Source organism: Nipponia nippon, unplaced genomic scaffold (genome assembly GCF_047370975.1).
Source record: "Nipponia nippon isolate SJK-2023a ecotype South Korea unplaced genomic scaffold, ASM4737097v1 scaffold_8, whole genome shotgun sequence".
Lineage (NCBI taxonomy): Eukaryota > Metazoa > Chordata > Aves > Pelecaniformes > Threskiornithidae > Nipponia > Nipponia nippon.
The window spans coordinates 19,738,982-19,748,633 of record NW_028262402.1 but is presented as its reverse complement, the minus strand read 5'-3'; positions in this window follow the sequence as shown (position 1 = coordinate 19,748,633).

Genomic DNA, 9,652 nt, shown 5'->3' with positions numbered 1-9,652 from the left:
AATTTTATCCAGGGATGCCATCCTTCAAGCTCACTAGCCTCAGTGCTTCTCTTTGCTTCTTTTAATGAGAGGTGGAGGTGCCCCTTAATGACCCTGCTGTCTACACCTATAAGTTCCCCTTTTTACCCTCCGACCTACACAGCAAAGGTATGAACTAAATGTGGCAGCAACAATACTGTTGTTCTCAAATCTGTTGATTCTGGACAATGAGGTGTGAGGCTCAGTCCTGAATCACTCCTCCCTTCTTTCTGTCCCTTACATATTGCAGTCTCAACACAGAACCTTTGTGTGGAAGAGCAGCTACATACTTGGGACCACATACTTGTCTGAAGACATCAATGGCAGGACCCTTGAGCACTTGCATTTTTTCCCATTGATCCTTTTCTGTCCTGCAAGCTCTGTAGTACCTGGTTTCTCAGAGAGCTCTCCAAGGAAATGGTGACTGTGTAAGAGCCACCTCTTTTCTCATGTTTTCTGCCCTCTGAATGGTATTTTTGGACGATGCAAGCAATTTACCTTCCACTTCTCTCAAGGGGCAGAGCTGCGACTGCTTGACACCCCAGGGAAGACAGTACCTTATGAATTAACAGAATTCACAAGAATTACAGAATTAATGTTGGAATTAAGCTGCAGGGCATGTCATTCCCCTTCCTCTTCTTCATTACCACACTGAAGAATGTACCTGTATTTGCTACATTTTCATCTTTACCTGAGAAAGCAAAAATGCAATTTATTGTTAAGGGGGGTATGGACTACACCTATCAATGTCTGAACTGACACCACCAGGTTTCTCTAGTTCACAGCACATGCACGATCACTATGTTGTTAGCACCAGCTGCAAATCCAGAGGGACAGCGCGAGAGGATACTTCAGCTGCATTTTTGTAGCTATTTTGTTTCCTGCTCTGGGGCTTGAGGCCAGTCTTCTATGGTTAAACTTGTCCTGGGGACAGATAAATACACATCTGCTAAGTGTTCTCCTGTTCCCCTGGTAGCTTTTTTGGTACCCACTATCTATAGATAGCACATGGGACAGTGAAAACAGTGGTTAGATCTAGCTAAACACTGAAAGCCTAGCTTTATCTTTGCTACATTAGCTGCACACACAGCTATGCAGTTTCTGGTAAAAAGGGAAGGAAGGAAGGGGGAGGTTGAAGGCAAATGTATAGTGTGCTCAAGGTCTGCACCACCTTACTACATGGGGAGACACAAGATCTTGGCCTTGTCCGTTTTCCCTTGTGTTCCACATGAGCAGCAGCAGGCAGGTAGGGCCATGCTCTGCTGCCTGCTTGCTCCCTCCCACCCCTGAAACGGGGAACCCCTTCCATCACCACGATTTGGCGTGGCAGGGGGTTATTCCTATTCTCTCTTTCTTCAGCTCCAGTTACCTTAATGCAACTAACAAAGTTGAAGAGCCTTGTGTTATACTGTCACATCCACATGTTGTAACTGATATGCAAGGCTGTGACAAATATATATATGCCTGGTATATAATTGCTCTAACAGGGTCTTCTGTCACAATTGCTAAGCATTTCTTTTAATACCTGAACTACCGAGCTCTGAGTTGTGTATACATGACTTCACTTTTGCACAAATGATGCCATCATCAGTTATGAACATTATACAGAGACTTCTAATGGTGCATGGGAGTGTTCTGCACTACTTCTGAGGAAACCCAGTGTGTCATCTTGATGGTGTTAGCAGAAGGCAGTACAGGTCACCCATCCATTCCAAATTAGTCATAGGCTCACCAAATATCAGCTTGTTTATTTCACTGGAGTCCTTCACTATATATCCTCCTGTAAGTTTGCAGCATTCATGACAGCCACTAGAGATATATAATTTTACACTAGCCAGAAATTTAGCACAAGTATATGGTTGTTCTTTTTCCAAACATTTTAAAGACACACCACATCCAATAACTAAAATTTACAAAGGGAGACACATTTCTAAATGGAAGGAGATTTCAATTATGAGGTTCTGCCCAGCAGTTATTAAGAGTAATGAGAAAAGAAATTGCAGCTTATAAGACATTCCTTGATAGTGTTTAATAGTGCCCATGTTTCACATCTGTGTTTCTGTGATAGTGTTCAACAGTATCTGAGCAATCTCCAAAATAAAACAGAAACATGTACTTTAACCTGTAAACTAACTCTTCTGCAATAAGTTTTGATTTGTAGAGGAAAAGTATGTAGTTCAAATGAGTATGTGAAATACAAAGGGGGAGGGACAGTCCAGGCAGAAGGACAGGTGGTTTCATTATGCATTTTGCTTTATCACTGTGTTTCTCCTCCTTATAGTTGCTGCTCTGGAATAAGCCTGACAGAGTCAGTCTCTGTGTAGATTACAAGATCTGTGTGGTCCCTGTGGTGGTACAGGCTTCCCACAAGAAATCCAGATATAACAACTTCAGTCATTGTAAATTTGTTATACTCTAGTATTCAGATGTATTAAAACTCACACTGAAGAGGGTGTTGTGAAGCTCTTCCAAGTTACGATGGAGAATGTGACACTGTTTGGAGTAGATGATAATACAGCTTTATCCCACATTGTAAAATACAGTGCATGTGTCCCACTGCTTCTGAGCAAGTAGTAGCAGAAATATGGGCCAGCTTTTTCAAATGACAATTAGACACGATGGTCAATAGTTAAACCTCATATGAACCTGCATGATAGTTATAGCTACTGAGCAATGGTAGCAGAGTGCAATCAGACTGACTGGAACACCACAGTGAAGAAAAGTAGCCCTGTTATTGCAGCGATGAAATGCAGATTTAAAAGCTAAGCTTTAGGCAGTTAGACTCCTGGACTGTGACTGTTCACTTGACTCATGCTCAGATTTTGGCTAACACGTATTGAAGGGACAGTCATGGGTGGACGCTTGGGGAAAATGGGAACTAGGGACACCACACCCTTTGGCCCACAGTTTATCTCATATGACTGCATCCCTGACTGTCAATCTGTTGCAAACAGCTGATCCTTTACCCCACAGCAGTGGGGTAAAGTGTAAAGTAAAGTGTGTATTCCACAAAAAGTGTGTGTATTCCACAATACAAGTTACCTTCTGATGCTATTTGTCCTGTTACTGAATTGATAAAAGAGCTGGAGGAATGGAGAATCATTATCAAGTCTCATTCCTCCTACAATTCTCCTGTGTGCCCAGTAAAGAAACCTAATGGCAAGTGGCAACTAACAGTAGATTACAGAGCCTGGAACAGTGCCACTGAACCTCTCATTGCAGCTGTTCCCAGTATAAGTGATACAGTTGAAATATACTTAATGAACAATCCTCTGCGCAGAACCAAAACCAGCAGGATGCTTTGAACACCTTGGTGTGGCATCCAGGAGATCAGGTGATAACTCAACACCTATGTCCTGGTTTCAGCTGGGATAGAGTTAATTTTCTTCCTAGTAGCTGGTATAGTGCTGTGTTTTGGATTTAGGATGAGAATAATGTTGATAACACACTGATGTTTTAGTTGTTGCTAAGTAGTGCTTATACTAGTCAAGGACTTTTCAGCTTCTCATGCTCTGCCAGGTGCACAAGAAGCTGGGAGGGGGCACAGCCAGGACAGCTGACCCGGGCTGGCCAAAGGGCTATTCCATACCTCATGACATCATGCTCAGTATATAAACTGGGGGAGTTGGCTGGGGGGCAGCGATTGCTGCTTGGGGACGTGCTGGGCATCGGTCGGTGGGTGATAAGCCATTGTACAGTGTATCACTTGCTTTGTATACTATTATTGTATTATTATATTATTATTATTATTACTACTACTAATATTACTACTATTCTATTTTATTTTACTTCAATTCAATTATTAAAATGTTCTTATCTCAACCCACGAGTTTTCTCCCTTTCACCCTTCCAATTCTCTCCCCCATCCCACTGGTGGGGGGGAGTGAGCGAGGAGCTGTGTGGTGCTTAGTTGCTGGCTGGGGTTAAACCATGACAGTCCTTTTTGGCACCTAACATGGGGCACAAAGGGTTTGAGATAATAAGAGATTAACCAGAGTGTATTAAGGGATTTGTATCTGTTAACAGTTGCTGGTCATAATATTGATTCATCTGTTCTCAGTATTAGTCTACCTGATCTGCATCATGCTCTTGTTTTTGCAGTATGTGTTAAAGATTGGTGTTGGGTTTTGCAGTTTGCTGTGCTCTGCAGTGATTAGTGACATTTTGTCTGGGAGATTTGTTATTAAAACACTGACCTTGAGTGCTATCTGGTATTCGGGTTCTGTAGTGAAGCCATTACTGTACTTCGGGTACAAACTCATAGAGACAATTAGCAACTATCTCTCTTCCTCTGAGAGGTTTTTTTATAGAGGGAATACAGAATGGCACCTTCGTTGCTTTCTTCTATGATGTTTTCTCCTTCATTACAACAACTTTTCAGCATCTTGAGCATCCTTGGGTAGTTAAGATATATCTATTAGTAGTTCTTGGGAATATTGTTTTTGTTTTGTCTAAGGTTAATAAGCAGTTTAAGAATATCATCCAGAGATCTGCTCCAAGGCTGGATAGTTATGAGTGGCAGGGTGTGTGGGATAGTATGGGCAAGTACCTAGGACAACCTATCACTCAGAAGACGCTGGGTCACTTTGCAGCACTTCAAGGGAAAGGAATAAGGGAAACTGTGGATACTGTGGGATTGAAATTAATCATTACTGAGGTTTGGATGTGATCCAAGACCTAAGTCTTCTTTCTCCCTCCCTAGGAACTGTTAAATGAGTAAGTGAAAGCTGTCATTCAACCTGCATACTACAGAAAGTATCCACCTAGAAAGTACACTAAGTATTCCCTGGAACTTGGTTAATACTCTCTATGGTGAGGCGTTGCTATGGAGATGATGCTGACAACATCTAAAAAGACAGGAGGCTTTATGTATCAGATAAAGCTAACCCTTGCATTGGGAAATCTGGCATTCTATCACATAAACAATCAAGAAAACCCACAGAGGCTGGTAACCTCTGCTGTAACATGGACAATGGAGTCCAACATATCCAAAATATCACATCAGTGCTGGTGGAATTCTGGCCTACAACTTTGTCCATACCCTTAGGAGCAATACAGGACACAGTATAGTCTCAAACTGAAGAACTGGAAACCTTAATAACCAGATATGAAAAAGCTATTACATACCAAAACCAAGTGACTATTACTATCAAACATGATACTGGCTGGATTGTCAGAATCACAACAGAAATTGAACACACTGTTGGACGTCATTGGTGTGACATTTTTATAGGATACGCACCATCTGCAACTGGCATATCACATCTTTTGTTACATGCTATGATCATTGTATTATTGTGTTCTGTTTTATTAGATTTATTATTATTATGCTTGTATATCTGTGTTTATCACTTATCTCACCATGTTGAGAACATGTACCATCAATTGCTACCTGATTACAAACTGTGAAGACAGACTTCAGTGAAAGCGCTCAAAAGTTTCCCCTACCTTCACACCAGAGAGGCAAGAGGAGTAACAGGACCTCCAGTCACCAATGTAATGGGGTGGAGTGTGACTGTTCACTCAACTCTGCTCAGATTTTGGCACACAACTCATGCTAAGGCCTGATGTATACTGGGAGCAGCACCATCAGGTCAAAGTGAGGGCAATACATAGGCAGGACACAATGGCCAGAAAGGGCTAAAGGTCATTATGCAGCCACTATCACTTGCAGCTTGCTGTCTCTTGCAGTCATGTGTTAGACTAGTCTGTAGAAAGGGAATCAAGCCCTTGTTTGTTGTGTTTCTTTGTTTTCTTTCCTAATGAGCTCATAAAGTTTAATTTACAGACATTGTCCTGTAAATTTGAGAGATCCAAATGGACCATGACACTGGACACCTTGGCCTTCAGGCATTAATCAGATGTTTGCTTAAAACAGCAACTAACCTGGTACTGACCACAAATAATACCATGTTAGGGTCATTCTTGAGAAGGTGGAAGTCTGCTATCCAGTGCCCACCAACATCCTTCAACTTTGCTGTTTTGGGCATGTACGGGCATCAAATGTATTCAGATATAGCCACTACCTAATCTGTAGTTCTCTATCTTGTTCTACAGGCTGCACTACTCTAGCCATCCTACCTGTCTTTCTCTTGCTCATGCTAGCACTGATCTGTTCAGAGGTGCAGTTCTTCTCCCTTTGTGGAAGAATTTACCACCAGGAAAATGTTCCGTATACTTCATTGTAAGTAGCCATCTGGAATAAACAAGATAGGGGTAAATATGATTTGCATCATGTTTACATCAGGCATTCCACAGCTGCCAGAAGTCCCCCATGTCTGAAATGCCAGGGGAATATGTGTCTGTTGCCACCATGCTTACCCTGGAAAGACTATATGTCTTGTTTGGAAAGCACTCTGGGCAGCACGTGCCAAGCTCAAATGGACACAGCAATAGGCACCTGTGTAAGATGGCTCTGTGACTGGGACTAAGGGTTCCTGCAAGCACAGGACTTCCCACAAAGCCTCCAACAAAAGAGACTTCTAGCAAGCTCCAGGTAGATCTGTCTAAGTAAGTGGAAAAAGTGGACAGGACTGCTTTACCCTTTCAGCAAGAGCAGCAGAGATGCAGATAGCAGAGTAGAGTAACTCCCTGCTATCATGAGCTAACTGTAGGTTTCTCTCTCCCCGCATTCAGCAGAAAACTATAAGACAGAGAGGCATCATATAGTCACACTGCCTGCTAAGTACACTCCTGTGCAGTTTCTTGCCCTCAGTGAGCATGTATACATCACTGAGACTACTGAACACACTGCAGCTGTGTCCAACACTGCTAAGTACTGCATAGATATACAGAAGTATGAGATTCCTGTCCATGGTCAATGAATCTAATAATAAAAATGGTGCTTAGCATCTATGTTAGAGAAGGCAATGTCCGAAAAATGGGAAATTTGCATGTGAGAGAGACAGGAACTAGGTTTGTGATGACCTTGGCCCCATGATTTCAGGCCACCAGTCATGAAGATGAAGTCATATCCACCAAGTTTTTTCCCAGCTGGGGGACTCCGATCTACAGGAGGATGTGGAGTAGCAATTACTAATGCTTTACCTGGTCAGGAATAACCCATGTTCTTTGTGAAGACTGCAGAAGTAGGTCAGCTGGACACCCAGAGTCCTTGAGTATTATCTACTACTCAGCACCAGCTGTGGCAAAGGTGAAAATCATCCCACCAGGTCTGATGCTCATGTCTAAAAGACAGAAACCGTGTCCCAGAACACAAAGTTCAATATATCTTCCCTAACTTTTAATAGCATAATTCATTAATTAACATAGCAGCCAGATAGAAAGAACCTGTTTTTATAGAAAAAGGGAATGAGGAGTAGAAAGACATTCTACACTGTTTAAAAAATTGTGGCAGTTTGTTATTTTTTAATAACATTCATACCTCATTACAATAACACTTATGTGAATATAAAGGTGTCCTCTTCAACTAGGAAGAATATCTTCAGAACATGAGGCCTCATCTCCAGTTTGCCACAGTTATCAGTATTAGTTGAAAAATTAATCTAATTTTATGGAGGTATCATAATAAGTAAGATGAAAACAATTCCAATTTGTGAAGATCCATTCCATTGAAAGGCAATGACATTTAGTAGTACAGTACCACTCTGTAGGAGTACTGAGTTAATGTTACTATAGCGTATGTTTGATTTGAAACATTTGGCCTTTAATCTGTTAAGTAATTTAATGAGGGGGAGAAGTATCTCTTAAACAGGATTACCTTTACTTTATTGGTATGTTTCCTAAGGAGTTATGAAGTATAAGGAGTTTTTGTATGTGAGGATTCTAGGTCCTGAAAGATGTCTCATGAGGACTGATATCAGCCTGCACTGGTGATGGGGAGCTTTCCTACATGATTTTCACCAGTGCACATATTATGCATGTTTGTGCCTGCTGTGGACACTTGTCTACCCAGAGCTGGACCTCAGTGCCTTCTCACAGTGGAGCTACATTGCCTCTAGTGATGTGGAATCAGAGCCCAAGACCACATGTTAATTTCATTGAGGTCACTGAATGGCTGGCAAATGGTAGACTGAGCTGGAGCTGAGAGGCTCTCTACCTCATATCAGCCCCATGATCTGTCCAGACTCCAGTTTGAGCTGAATGCTATATTTTATGCATGTAAGGCCCATGTATTTGCCCCGCATACAGTGTCCTCTCCATCCCAGCTATGCTGTGAACAAGAGGAGAGGCTCCAAGCCAAAACGATCATGGAATTCGTATCTCTGACCTCAGGGGATGCCAATGCCTGTACTGTGAAACAGCTGGCTTTCCTTACAAGCGTTATTGCTAGATGGTAACTGTCAGACCCAGGGACCTTGTGCTGGTGTTGGCTGGGATAGAGTTAATTTTCTTCATAATAGCTAGTATGGGGCTATGTTTTGGATTTGTGCTGAAAACAGTGTTGATAGTATGGGGATGTTTTTGTTATTGCTGAGCAGTGCTTACACAGAGTCAAGGCCTTTTCCACTTCTCCCCCCACCCCACCAGCGAGCAGGCTGGGAGTGCATAAGAAGCTGGGATGGGACACAGCCGGGACAGCTGACCCCAATAGACCAAAGGGATATTACATACCATATGACATCATGCTCTACAATATAAAGCTAGGGGAAGAAGGAGGAAGGGGAGAGTGTTCAGAGTTTGTCTTTCCAAGTAACCATTATGTGTGATGGACCCCTGCTTCCCTGGGGATGGCTGAACACCTGCCTGCCCATGGGAAGTAGTGAATGAATTCCTTGTTTTGCCTTGCTTGTGTGTGCGGCTTTTGCTTTACCTATTAAACTGTCTTTATCTCAACCAATGAGTTTTCTCACTTTTACTCTTCAAATTCTCTCCCCCATCCCGCTGTGGGGGAGTGAGTGAGTGGTGTGTGGTGCCTAGTTGCTGGCTGGGGTAAAACCATGACAGACCTCTAGCTGGAAAACAGTCAACTCATGCATATACTTTTTTTTTGTAGCATTGGTGAGGCAGAGTTATTGGGAACACTCCTCCACTGACATTGACAGAGCAAGCTATGCTCTAGCCACTCTGCTGCCTACCTGGGTGCTGGAATGCAGTGCTAGCAAAAGTGCTAGCACAGAAATATCAATTGTAGCCCAGTTTGAGCCCTGTGTGGCTCTATGCACTGTCTCTGCAGCCTTGCCAGGAAAGAAAAGCTTGTACCACATGATGCACTGAAACTTCTCCACTTTAGAACCTGAACTTCAGAAGAATATCAAACTTCAAGATTCTTGCTTTAACAGTGTGAATCCAAGCAGTTGAGTAGGAAGTGTGACTGATTTCCTGTATGTCTGTTAAGTTAGTAAATTAGATTAAAGTTACAGAGGACCCATACTCTTTACCTCATTTTTTGCAGTTAGAGACTGGTAATTGGACAGAATGGGCCTGAGTCTGACTCAGCTGGGTAGCTCCCATATCTTTTTCTTCCCCTCAAATCTCCCACAGTTAAGGCAGATGATCTCAGTAGACCAATGTCAAATGTATTCTTCCACGTCAAGGCCAATTTCTAAATCTCTAAAAATGGTACAAAGGCCATGAAAGCATGGACTATTAATCAACAGTCCAGTCAGTGATGCTGTAATAACACTCTTGCAGTTCTGAGCCCTGTTCATGCATTCCTCAGCAAATCCCAAGT